The sequence below is a fragment of the Rhagoletis pomonella genome, unplaced genomic scaffold (assembly GCF_013731165.1).
Source record: "Rhagoletis pomonella isolate Grant_MI unplaced genomic scaffold, Rhpom_1.0 Rhpom_scaffold_00009, whole genome shotgun sequence".
Classification (NCBI taxonomy): Eukaryota; Metazoa; Arthropoda; class Insecta; order Diptera; family Tephritidae; genus Rhagoletis; species Rhagoletis pomonella.
In genome coordinates, this window is record NW_023458563.1 from 19,971,853 (window position 1) to 19,986,158 (window position 14,306).

General features: G+C 44.9%; 1 protein-coding gene across 6 annotated transcripts in view; it reads right to left on the reverse strand.

Moving 5' to 3' along the window:
- The window catches only part of LOC118745621 (paired box protein Pax-6), a 606,665-nt gene that overhangs the window by 540,892 nt on the left and 51,467 nt on the right, over positions 1-14,306 (reverse strand). The window lies entirely within an intron of this gene.

The following is a 14,306-nucleotide window of genomic DNA, read 5'->3' on the forward strand; positions in this document are numbered from 1 at the left end:
TATGTACGGGAGGCGACATGCCTCCTTTTTTAATAACTCACATTTTTTCCATGAGCAATTGATAAATTTTGTATACACAACTCCATACCAAGTTACAGTATTCTTCCACAAACACTTCCAGGGATATGTGGCAATTTGTACGGGAAGTGCTACGCCCATTTTTTTTATAACCCTGATTTGCTTCCATGAGTTTGGAATTCATTTTATATACCCCAGTTCCAAGTCCCAGTACTCTACCATGAACACCTCTAGAACTAACTATGCAGTATAAAATAGTAAATTTGTACGGGAGGTACCACGCCCCCTTTTCGAATAACTCAAATTTTTCTTGATGAGTATGGAACTATTTTTGTAGGTCATGAGCTATCTATGTACAAATTTTCATGCACATCCGTTCAGTCGTTTCCGCATATTAATTTGATTTACCTTTCTGAACAGGTGGATTTCAGCGATGCTGCTCCAGCTCCCGCCGGATCCACGAAAAACCTCCCGGCTATGGAAGCCAGTACTGTAGCTTCATCTGCCATCGGAGCCACTAAGGTTACCTCAGTGAGGGAACCCACCAATACTGCTCCCAATGTGACCGGAGCCCCCAATGTTGTCCCAGCCAGGGAACCAAGCAACGTAACCCCTACTGGCACTGGAACCGTCAAGAAGGAATGCTAAAGAATGCTAAAGGAACGTGATACGCAGTTCGCAATGATGAAAGTGGCGATCCAAGGTAACGGTAATAAAGGTATCAGCGCTGCCGCGATACACAGCGACGTCGCAGCGCAGCCGTCGCCTACGTTGCCGTCGAAGCAACCGCTATTCACGCAGCCGGTAACGGTACAGCTACCGTGTACATATCAGCCAACATGCCATCAGACGCAGTATCACATCTACACCACATTATATGAATGTTGCCTCAACTGTTCCTGTTGTTGAGCCAATTTCCAACCGTTCGTCTCACGTCCCCTTCCAGTCCGCTTCTGCCTACACGGGTTATGGGAGCATGCAGTTCTTGCCACAAAAGTCTAAGATGTTAAGCAAGATTATGGATTTGTCAGAATTTGGTGGAAAGGCCTGACTTATATTCCACACAGCGTTCGTTGAGTCAACAGCAGCCTATGGGAAAAACCAGAGGCTACGGAAGTGCTTGAAAAGCGAGGCAGGCGAAGTGGTGAAATCGCTGCTCATTCATCCCAGCCACTTCAGCTGCATCATCGATAAGTTACAGTTCAGGCTTGGCCAGCCGGAGCAGCTCATACGCAGCCAGTTGGCTCAAGTGCGCGAGATTGCTCCCATTTCCGAAAATGCGATCGGGAAACTGATTCCATTCGCCACGAAGGTGAAGAACATTTGCGCATTTCTTCAGTCTGCCAATGGTGAATATAAACTTTCTAACCCGACTCTTCTCGACGAGCTCATTGGAAAATTGCCAGTGAGTAAGCGGATTGAATGGGGTACCTTTGCATCTACAATCAAGCCTCGGGCCACTGTGTTGCACTTTAGCGATTGAGTCAGTTCACTTGCCAACGTGATATGCATCGTTTATGACGAGGAGCGCGGACGATATTCGAAGCGTAGAGTGGTCCTACATGTAGATAAAAAGCAGCATTCACGAAGATGCCCAATCTGTCAGGGTGCTCACACCGCTATTGAGTGCAAACGTTTTATAGAGTCAACAGTAGCAGACCGATCGAAGGAAGCAAAATCACGTCGCTTATGTTTCGCCTGCCTGCAAGCCGATCACTCGACACGTGATTGCCATCGAAGGAAACCATGCTCCATCAATGGGTGCCCTCGAATGCACAACAAATTGCTTCATGAGGTTTCAGGCAGTATGAATATCTCACATCCAGAACCAGCACCGTGTAGCAATGGGGGTGAAGCACTATCGCAGCGTGCGGCACGGCAACAGCACAGCAGTAGGCATACGCCACCGCAACAAGTACCTCAATGCCAGCATTCATCGAGTGACACAGAAGCTGCAGTTCTAAGCTGCTCCACTAACGCATTTGAAGGTAAGCTGTTGTTTCGTATACTACTTGTCACTTTATATGGAAAGCATAAGAGCATCGACACATACGCAAATATGTTATTGGTGCATGTCAACATGCGTGCTTACACATAAAGTACAAATATACGATTCCTCGACATACTTATTTACATACATATATACATATACATATACATTGGTGAAACTGTTCGTCACTTGACAGTGCTGCCAGAAGTTAGTGTTCGATCGCGATTATTTGTTTAGCGAAGACAAAAACCTCGGGTGTTAAGCTAAACCCGCGTGCACACGAGCAATGCGAAGATGGATGGAACTGTTTATAGTGATCAAAATGGTGAAAATGCATTTCGGAAAAGCTCTCTGGTGAATCGATCGCCGCAAAAAGCTGCTAATAGGATGGTAAAAGCGTTCTTCCAGTCAAGTGACGTTGATGCGGCCGTAAAATCGCCCACCATTGAAAATGCTCAGCTTCTGATAGAAAATTGCGCTGATCCGCTGTCCGCCCTTGGCGGTAAAATAGACAAGTTAATCACGTTGACACACGACAAGCGCGCTATTAATATGCAAACGAGGGTAATAATGCATGCCATAAAGCTCCTTTACGCGAAGGTATCCGAGGCGATCCAACAGAAAACAGTTGGCACTCAAGAGTTTGCTCATTCTCCCGAGAAGAATCAGCAAAAACCTGTTGACACGCAAGAACCTGCTCATATACCCGAGAAGATTCCAGGGAAACGCGGTAGACCTCAAGGTAGCGATGCGCTCCCGCAAGCAAAGCGAAATAAAGATGCTGCTTTGCCTGCGACAGAAGAGCCAGCCGTTGGTCCTCCAACGGCACTGAACCGAAGCGTGCTAATCCTGAATGGACTATCGTGAAGAAGCGCCCGCGAATAAAACCAAAACCGGACGCAATCGTTATAAAATCGAATTCCAAAGACGTGAAATCATACGCTGTTATCCTCAAGCAGATCAAGTCTAGTTCACAGCTAGCCGAGCTTGGCAGATCTGTGAAAGGCATCCGCAAGACTAACAACGGGGATTTGCTATTAGAATTAAAGAAAACCGGAGTTGAAGAGAAGCAAAAGTTCCAGACGGACGTCAAGCGAGTACTTGGAGAATCGGCCGAGTTTAAAACCCTTTCACATATGATGCAGCTGGAGATCAAATACTTCGACGGCATTACAACGAAAGACGAGATTTTCGACGCTCTCTCGAACTTGGATTCGCGCTACAAGGATATCAAGCTGCAGTTCATTAGAGCGGCCTACGGAGGAACACAAACTGCTACAGTCCTCGCTCCCGTAGAGATCGCAACTTCCATCCTAAGTGTGGGATTAGTTCGTATTGGTTGGGTAAACTGCCGTATACGTCTAAGCATGGAACCCAAGCGCTGTTTCCGCTGTATGGAGTTCGGGCACATCTCCAAAAACTGCACAAGTAACTTCGACTGCAGTAGCAATTGCTTTAAGTGTGGGGAAAGTGGTCATATGGCTAAAAAGTGCACCAACGCATACTGCTGCATTATATGCAAGCGAAAAGGGATGTGTGACGTCTCGCACTCAACAGGGGGAAAAAGATGCCCAGTGTATGTCGAGGCTCTAGCGGTTAAAAAGAAAAAATGAAGTTTATACAGCTGAACCTGAACCACTGCCAAGCAGCCCAAAATCTTCTCGACCAGACCGTGCGGGAAATGAGGATCGACGTCGCTATTTTGAGTGAGCTGTATAAGTTAGGCGCAGGCGTCAGATGGGCACAAGACACCAGCCATAAGGCGGCGATTTGGAGCTGCGGGGTGAAGGCTCCGCAGGTGAAGTTGGTCCACTCAGCCACCGGTTTCATTTGTGCAAGGGTTGGCGAGTTTCATGTATATAGTTGCTATATACCACCTTTTAGAGTTTACAAGAATCATGGACAACCTTGTAGCTCACGCAAGAGGTAAAAGCAAGGTAATAATAGGCGGTGATTTTAACGAATGGGCGATCGACTGGGGCTGCCGTCGTACCAACGGTAAAGGAAGAGCGTTGCTGGAAGCCTTGGCCGCTACTGATTTTGTACTGTTAAATAGCGGTAATTGACTTTACATTCGCACACAGCGGAATTGCGCAAGGTACAAACTGGCGGGTGAGCCAACATTACACCTTTAGCGACTATTTTGCAATTATTTTCGAGTTAGAAACACGCCGACGACAGCATAGCACAAGACCTCGTATCCCTGGCTTGAAAGTAAACACGTTCGACAAACACCTATTCCTCGAAGTTCTGAGTCCCTTGCAGCAACACACAGCAACTAAAGCAGCCGCAGACGGGGTTGGCGAGCTCATGCATATGATACGAAGAGCGTGTAATACCTCCATGGCAAGGAAGTCCGGGTAAATTCACCAGCAACCTTGTCACTGGTGGAATGATTCGATTGCAGACCTCCGGACCGAGTGTCACAAAGCGAGGCGAAGGGCACAAAGAGCACATGAAACGCCACAACAGCTCTCCTGCCGCCTCATCTATGCAGACAAGCGGAAAAAGCTAAAAATGGCAATACGAGACAGTAAACGTGAATCCTTCCTATCACTGTGCGATGAAGCTGAAAGGCAACCGTGGGGTACTGCCTATAAAATAGTTTTTAAGCAGCTGAAATCCCAAAATGAATCACCGACCTCGGCAACTCTTCTAAACAAGATTGTGACCACCCTGTTCCTAGTGCATAGTCCTCTTCAAAATGCGTTCGGCATTGGCACCCGAAATAACGGCAGCATCCCCGATGTCACCCCTGAGGAAGTACTTGAGGCAGCTGCAAAAATCGGCGTGAAAAAAGCGCCAGGACCTGATTCTATTCCAAACCTTGAGCTCAAAACCACAATGCTCCACTATCCACGAGCTTTTGCTACAGTTTATGACTCCTGCATCAAGCAAAGCATATTCCCAGCATGCTGGAAGCGCCAGCGTTTAGTTCTCCTGCCAAAAGCCAAAAGCCAACAAGCCCCCAGACGATCCCTCTGCGTACCGGCCACATAGTTAACAATCGTATATCTGCAGCCGTAGAAGCGTCTGGTGGCCTATCCCCGTACCAGTTCCGGTTCCGTAAGGGATGTTTCACAATCTATGCAGCAAACGTCGTCAAGAACATCGCAGCGAGGGCAATAGAAGGAAAGCGGTGGAAGGGCGGCAGCATTGAGTACTGCCTAATAGTTACACTAGATGTTAAAAATGCATTCAACACCGCAAATTGGCAAAAAATACTGTGTGCGCTACGGAAATTTAACGTCCCAGAGTATTTGATAGGGCTGATCACCAACTACTTCCAAAATAGGATTCTGATATGCGACACGCAAACTGGCCTGATAGAATACACAGTTTCAGGCGGTGCCCCTCAGGGATCGGTACTGGTACGTCATGTATGATGCCGTCCTGCGCTTGCATGTTCCCGCGGAAGCGAGGATAATCGGGTTCGCAGACGACGTTGCCGTAGTAGTTGTTGCCAAACATTTATCCGAGGTAGAACGATGTGCGGAAGTAACCGTTGCTGCCATCGTTGATTGGCTTACATCGATGGGCCTTGCCCTGGCCGAGCAGAAAACATAGCTTCTTCTAATAAGCAGACGGAAAGTCAGAGAGCAGGCAGAAATAAGGGTAAAGGATTCACTGTACAGTCGAAACCCTCGCTCAAGTACCTGGGTATCAAATTCAACTCGAGACTGAAGTTTAAGGACCACTTGGACTACGTTTGCGAAAAAGCAGCGTCCACCCAAGGAGCACTCTCAAGATTTATGCTCAACGCAAGAGGTCCAAGACATGACGTAAGGAAGTTGCTAGCTGGTGTTCTCAAGTCCGTTATTCTCTACGGGTCGGAGGTTTGGGCAACTGCATGCGACGCGCCGTCGTACATAAAGGGAATATGATCAGTGTATGGACTTTGCGCACTAAGAGTCTGCTCGGCTTTCCGTACGGAGTCGGAAGATGCAGCGCTGGTCATCTCAGGGCTGCATCCTATCGAACTCTTGGCCCAAGAAACGTCCACGGCGAGCCCCACGGAAAGTGCTGGAAATCGCTAGCGAGGCGTCGCACAATGGAGCAGTGGCAACACCGATGGGATCACTCCAACAGCGGTCGGTGGACGCACTGGCTTATACCGCACATAGAAAGCTGGCTGGCGAGAACACAAGGAGAAGTGGACTTCAATATCACGCAACTTTTAAGTGGCCACGGTTGCTTTAGAGCATACTTCTTCCGCTTCAAATTAGACTATGCCGAGCATTGTGAAACCTGCGGCCAAAATAGTGTGGAAGATGCAGAACATGTTGTTTTTGCATGCCCAAACTTCCAGGAGGAACGAGTTTTCCTTAGCGCTGCATTTGGAGTAAATACGACGCCAGAGAACCTGATTCCGCACATAACCGAGTCGCCACAGAAATGGCAGTCATTCCCCACTGTCGCGGCAAAGGCAGTTGCAAAGCTGAGACGACAAGAGCGTAATAGATCATCCCGAGGATAAGCTAGCACGGTGGCAGGTAGGTTGTTATGTACACGATACAGTATCTATGTACGCGACCATTTTTGGACAACTGACTTGACCTCTGAGAGGGGGGTATGGGGGGACGCATTGACAGTGGTGGTGGTTGAAGAAGCCAAAATGATGACTAACTGCGGGTAGTGCCAAGTAGATGGAACTTGTGACTGACTGTATCAGAACAGGAACGTACGATCGAGCTTAGGCTCAACCGCCCTCCGACGAAGTACTTTACGGTGGTGCCGGGGGCGATACGGTACAGCGGACATACAGGGAGTTTTAATTCGGATTAAAGTTCCACACTACGGGGTTCAGGCTTTCGATGCTTTCTCCTTGTATAAAAAAAAAAAAACATACGCATTGCTGGATGAAGGCTCCTCAGACGGAGTAGCTTGGAGTTGGGACTGCCGGGACAACAACCAACGCCTTTACATACAATGGTTTCGTGGTCGCTCAGCGCAAGTTCCTTCGATCTTCCATTAGTGGATGCGGCATGAAGAAGAAGCACACGCTTCGAAACGTGTATGCGGTGTCAAATCTACAGTTGCCTTCACAAAATTTATGCAGAGCAGACTTACACTGCGACGACAAGTGCAAACGTCAGTTGCCAGTTCAGCCATACATCGGGGTGATGCCAAAGCCTCTTATTGGTCTCGACCACTGCCACTTAGGCCTGCCGACAATACTTTGAGGATGAGAACAAATGGTCCTTTCGCCGCCAACACCGAATTGGGATGGGTGGTGTTTGGGCCAACAAGTGAACGCCTGCCAGTTACGCCTTCTTGCCTATATATCAATTCTGCGAACGATGAATCCCTGCATGACCTGGGCCCTATTGCACCAACGAATTATCATTAACATTTTAGCAAATTATCGAACTTGCGCAAAGGTTTGTGTTTCACCAATATGATAAGGAAAAGTCACTCAAATGAGTATTGATAAGTAAAATATCACTCAAAATCATAGATAAACGTTGCACCAAAATTTGAAATGCTTAGCGGATAAGTGATAAGTTATGCAAATTATATAAATTTATTAGCATTTCGTTGCACCAAAAATTTGTATTTATCACTTATCATCTTTCATTTTTCTAACTTTAGCATTATTGTGCTAAAAGTAATTTTACCTATTATACAAGTGATAAGTTACATTTATGCAGTCTGAATAAATTTATTTATTGTAAAAAAATAATACAATTATACCTTAACAATCTACAAATTAAGCTCTAACACGTGATTCGATTAAATATAGACATACAAAATGCTTCGATTTTAACTATTAAATTTACCTATTAGATGAGGAAAATCCGCAAATAATAAAAGGCGTCTCATAATATAAAAAATCAGCTTCAGTTTAGATATTAATGTAGTAGAAAAATTTCGGCTATCTCGTAGCCAATTTGAAGAAATTTTATTAAAAATTGGAGCGGACCTACAATATAACAGTGATAACAATTATTATAACTCTGTACTAACTAGGTAATGGTAGCCAATATCATCGAATTGGACAAATGCATGGGGTTCACATATTAGCGATATGTACAGTAATCCATCCAGTGGCAAATTCTCTGATAAACAAATTGATGTATGAAACGATTTGTTGGCCGGAGTTAAAGAAAAATATCGCCACACAATTTAGTATGATAAATATAGACACCCCTAAGGCTACGGAGTTAACAGGTACCGAAATCATTCAATTAATGCAATGTTGTTTTTGCGCTTTTGTTATTGCAGTATTTTGGAAAGGTCCAAATAAATAATTCTTAAATGTAGAAAAACATAGCTATTTATATAAACATACGTATGATTGCGGTGACCATCTCCTGTATTATATGGGACAGTCCTCTTTTTTGACCCATTGTCCTGGTAATTTATTTATTTTATACGGGACGCCAAATGTTCCGTATTTCTTTTAGTGCCCTGTATTTGTCCCGTATTCGGTGTTTCGAAGCCTTAACAGCTCATTAAAATGGCATCATAGGCAGGCGAGTTTTAAGTGATGTTGGTAAATGATCGTAATTTTCTCCATAAACAGTTATTATTTTCTAATCTGAATACCTGTGATTCGAACCGAGGAATACATACAGTGACCAAAATAGAAATTAGGACTCGACATTTTGGCTACTTTTCCTTAGTTCATTTAATGTTTGTTGTTTATTTTATGAAAGTAAAGCTCTTTTCCTAACAATAACCATATAATACCAAATTTCCAACTTTGTGCAAAACTATAAAAATTAATTCTGCAATGTTTCACCAAAATTTCCAACTTTTTAATTAGAATCTTCAGAAAAAAATTTGGTTTGCAGTTTTGTAACTCATTCAAATTGAGTATAATAAAGTGCGAGTGGAAAGTGCTGCTCATTTGCTTCTCTTTCAAAAAAAAGGCGAACATACTTACACCGTCAACAAAAAAACTGCCAAAAATTAATGGTAAGCCTTAGCGACTTAAAATTGCTTGCTTGTTCTACTAAAATTTAACGATTTTTTTACAAATTTTACGGGGTAAAGATCTCGAGAAAATTATCCTACAAATTTGTGGTGTTACTAAAAGGATACTGTTTCACGGCTAATACATCTAGGATCATTGAACAAGGCTTTAAGATGTGTAAGCTGTAGTGGAAAAATTTGCAAAATTATATTTTGTCCCGTATTCGGCTCCCATAAATATGGTCACCGTACATATGATAGTCAAGACGGACTTATTTTTCCTTAATAATTTTTAAGCCAGCCAATTTATTGGCTTTGCTTTGTGCGCGCGACATAGTAAGAAAAAAAGAGAAATTTAAAATGTTTATCAAATCGCACATGGGCTTGCTAAGCTTTCGTTTTCCATTGGGAAACGGTAATCATTTTAGCTAAGCACATTATTGGAAAAGTTCTCTATTTGAAAAGCAAAAGAATTTGGCTGTGCAATGCTTATCAAATCGACTTATCCAAAAAACTTGTCAGTTACTCATTTTTTGATAAGTTGATAAGTTTTTTTTGATAAGCAAAAAGTGCAACACTTATCAACTTTACTTTTCAATAAACAGGCTTATCCAAAAGTTGTAAAGTGATAAGTCATTGGTACAATTGGGCCCTGGTTGCTGCACGACTTTGCTGTCGAAAATTTCGGGGTGCGCTCATCCCCAGCAATCGACAGCGCAGCTGACAGTCGTGCTAAGTCTATTTTAGATTCGGTCACACGTCACGTTGATGCTAGATTCCAAACAGATCTTATCTGGAAGCGAGATGACTTCTATCTGCCTAATAGTTACTTCATGGCGCTATCGAGACTGGTGGGTATCGAGAGGCGCATGAGCCGAGACGCAGGCTTCGCAGCAGCTTACAAAGCAACGATGGACTCCTATATTGCAAAGCGGTATGCATGAAAGCTCGACCCATCGGCAGCCTCAGTGGTAAGGCCTCACACTTGGTGACATCGAAGATACGTATGGTGTTCGACGCGGCACCTGAGGTCAACGGCGTCTCTTTAAACTCCATGCTGCTGAAGGGTCCGCAAGAGTATCGGCCTCTGCCGTTGATTCTCTTCAAAGCAGTCGGAGTATCTGGGGGCATTAAGGAAATGTTTCACCAGGTGTTGATGCAACTTGAAGACAGGTGCGCCCAACGATTTCTTTGGCGCAACGGCGATAGTGGTAGACAACCGGACGTATACGAGATGTGCGTTATGACATTTGGCGCTGCTTGCTCGCCATGTGCAGCGCACTATGTCAAAACTAAAAACGCGCTCGAGCATCGCATTAACGCTACAATCCGGGCGATGCAATCAATATTGGCCTACCACTACGTCGACGACTTTGTTGATGCTTTTGACTCGCCTCTTCATGGCGCAAGAAGCTCGATACATTCAGCTGGACGCCGGTTTAAATCTCTGGAATTTCGCTCCAAAGTTTGCCAGACTTAGTTGCAGCTTTGGGGGGCGCAGAAGACACGAAATTGATTCTAGAAAAGAAAGTCTGGCGACTGAGAAGGTCCTCGGTCTACATTGGCAGCCGTCAACAGATAAATTTCAATTTAATTTGCATTTTAACAAAGTTTACCCTCCAGTAGTGAACAGTGGCAAACGCCCAACCAAACGTAAACTACTTAGCGTGGTTATGTCAGTTATTGACCCACTGGGTTTTCTAAGCCACTTCATTATCAGCACTAAGTTAATTATGAGGGAGGTGTGGAGGCGAAATACGCGCTAGGACGAACCATTGCCAAGCGACATCGCAACTGTTTTGGAACGATGGCGCAAACAATTATTAACCGTCGCCGAATACGTTATTCCCAGGTTCTACTTTTGCAATGGTAAGCCCAAAGATTTTCAACTCCACATTTTTGTGGACGCCAGCGAGGACGCGTTCGCCGCCGTCGCCTACTGGAGGGTAGTCAACTATGAGAACGAGGTGAGTGTTAGTTTCGTATGCGCGAAGACTAAGTGCGCTCCGCTGGAACCGCTCACTATACCGCGTGCAATTCGTGAAGAGCACTCCGTCGTCGTAAATGATTGCCTTATTTGGAGCGACTCTTCAACTGTGATGAAATGGATTCGCAGTGAGCACCGACGATACAAGCCCTTCGTACAGCACCGAGTGGCTGAAATACTAGTATCTACCAGCATCTCTGACTGGAGGATACCCATCGCGGAGAACGTCGCCGACGAATCCACACGTTTCAGCAGCCAAGTCGACTTTACCCCAACTGCCCGCTGGATTCAGGGTCCACCATTTCTACGCCAAGCAGAGCGGTACTGGCCCACTGCTGAGGTCAGCGTCACTCAACAGGGAGAACTGGAAGAGGACCTGCGACCAAAATATACCATGGTCATCGTGAGTAGTCGCCTTTTGGATTTTGGTCATTTTTCTACATTCAACAGATTGGTGAGAACGGTAGCCGCCATCCTAACTCAGCCAAACGTCGCTATGGCCTGACAGCACCTGACGTTGAAACAGCGAAGCTACTCATATGCCGCCTTGTACAGAAGCATTTTGGACCCGAGATTGAGCGTATTACGAAAGTCCGAGAAGTCGCACACAACAGCTCATAACGTAAGCTATCTCCGTATGTTGACGAGAAAGGTACGCTTCGTGTTTGTGGACGCATTGACACAGCTAGCTGGCTTCCGGTGAGTGCGAGACGTCCCATCATTTTGCCGTCCAAGTACCCTTTCACCAAGCTGGTCGTAGCCCACAACAACAACCTAATGCGCCATCAGAACATAGAAGCCACAATTTGCACAATCCGCCAGACTTACTGGGTACTTTGCTTACGAACTGTGCTACGGAGCGTGATTTCCGGCTGCCAAGTATGTAGCCTCAGCAAAGCCGCTCCAGTCGCGCCGCTTATGGGGCCCCTGCCAATCGATAGGCTTACCGCGTATGTGAGGCCATTCAGCTACACGGGACTGGATTATTTCGGGCAGCTAACAGTAACCCTTCGTAGGAATACCGAAAAGAGATGAGTGGCGATCTTCACCTGTCTCACTGTGCGCGCCGTGCACTTGAAGCTCGCGCATGACCTGAGCACAGATTCGTGCATAATAGCTATCCGCAATTTTATCAATCGGCGCGGGGTGCCTATGCCCATTAGGTCTGACAACGGCAAGAATATTGTCGGGGCCGACAACGAAGCCAAACGTTTCAAGGAGATTTTCGATTGTCAGCGCGTGCAGGGTGAACTAACGCAGAAAGGTGTCGAGTGGGTGTTCAACGCGCCGTGCAATCCAACCTAAGTAGGCGCCTGGGAAAGGATGGTGCAGTCTATCAAGCGAGTACTGCGTCGCACCCTCAAGTAAGTAGCGCCACGCGAACATACGCTCAACTGTTTCCTGATCGAGGCTGAAAATGTCGTCAATTCGCGCCCACTTACTCACTTGCCAATTTCGGTTGACCAGGAGCAGCCGCTAACACCCAACGATTTTTTGTTAGAATACGCTAACACAGTGCAAACTCCAGTTGCAGCTGATGTACTAGAAGGTACGCGTGTCTTGCGTCAACAGTGACGTATTTCCCGACAATTAAGGGATCACTTCTGGAAGGGTTGGGTATCAGAATATTTGCCTACATTAACTAGGCGAGTCAAATGGTGCGAAAGGCCAACGCCAGGGGGGTGATCTCGTCGTTATTTGCGATCCCAATGTGCCGCGTAGAGAATGGGTTCGCGGGAAAGTGGAGAAGCTGCATCCTGGACGAGATGGCGAAATTAGGCGAGTAGATATCCAAACCTCCACCGGCATCAAGCAGCGTGATGTTTCCAAGGCTGCCGTCTTGGATGTTGAAGTGGGTGAATCGGACCGATCCACGGTGGCGGGGATGTCACCGCACGCTCCCTTTATGGGTAAATAATGGATGGAAACTACGTTTACACATCTTTAGTAAAATGCACATCTGCAGCTATTAGACCATAATTTCTTGAGTATTCTTTGCAATTGTTCGTGTAAAAATTACTGCAGTGCGCCATTCTCCTTTGCTCTTTGTATGCATATTCGCTTGAGCCTTCGTGTAAAATCGTTTGCGCAATAGAGATAAAAGGTTTCCACCAGCATCAGCGCGCACAAATTGCTCTCATTTTTCTTTTTCATTTGCTTCGGCTTTGCTGTTGTTGTGAGAATTTTAAAAGCCAACAGCAAAGCGAAAGTAAAAACAAAAAAATTAAACTGTACTGTCGATTTGCTGCCAAGATAGTAGCAGCTCGACAGTAAAGCGACAGCAGTACGAAGAAAAAATACAATTCGACTGTTGCTGTGTTGTGAAGACATTCACAGCACGAACGCAAATCAACAGCAAAAGGAATTTCGGCTGTTGCTGTGCTGTGAAGTTCGTCGCAGATTTCTGAACAGTTCTCAACCACTGCCATTTGTAAATATGTATGTATGTAAACATATACTCATGTCTTTCATCACACAAATACATACATATGTATGCATGTAGATATTAACTTGCAAAGCCTATACTTAAATATACAAGCTAAGATAACTTTTCATATCGACTATTGTTATTTAGTCGAAAATCACTTAAACATATGTATGTAATTAGTTTAGCGATATATCTTATATATAAAAATAAGTGCACGTTTTTGGTGTGACCTCATAACTTGAGAACGGCTTCACCGAATTCAACCAAATTTATGTGGCATATTCGATCTATCATGCAGATGGTTTATGCAAAGTTTTCCCGAATTCGGAAAAGGGGGCGTGACACCACCCATACTAACTAAAATATAAAAATAAGAGAACGTTTTTGTTGTGACCATATTACTTGAGAACGGCTTCACCGAATTCAACCAAGTTTATGCGGCATACTCGAGCTATCACACAGATGGTTTATGTGAAGTTTGCTTGAATTCGGAAAAGGCGCCTGTATTTTATATATAAAAATTAGTGAGTTAGCTTATAACTTGAGAACGGCTTAACCGAATTCAACCAAATTCATAAAGCATATTCGGGCCATCATGCAGATATTTTATGTGGAGTTTGCCAAAATTTGGAAAGGGCGGCGTGGCATATGTATCTTATGTATAACAAGTAAGAAAGTCTAAGTTCGGGCGGAGCCGAACATTAAATACCCGGCGCAAGTATTAAATATATGTTGTCCACCTTTCCGAAAGCTACCGCTACATGATAAGCCAGAGTCTATACATTTTAAGTAAATTAGCGTCCTTAATTTCGAAATATTGAAATTTCAAGCATTTCTGAAATTTACCGTTATATGAAAAGCGGCCTCAACTTTAGTCCGATTTCAACAATTTTCAACGGTTTGCTTTTATGTGGCGAGCACAATAACCATACCGAGCTTGGTACAAATTGCTAGAACGGTTAGCG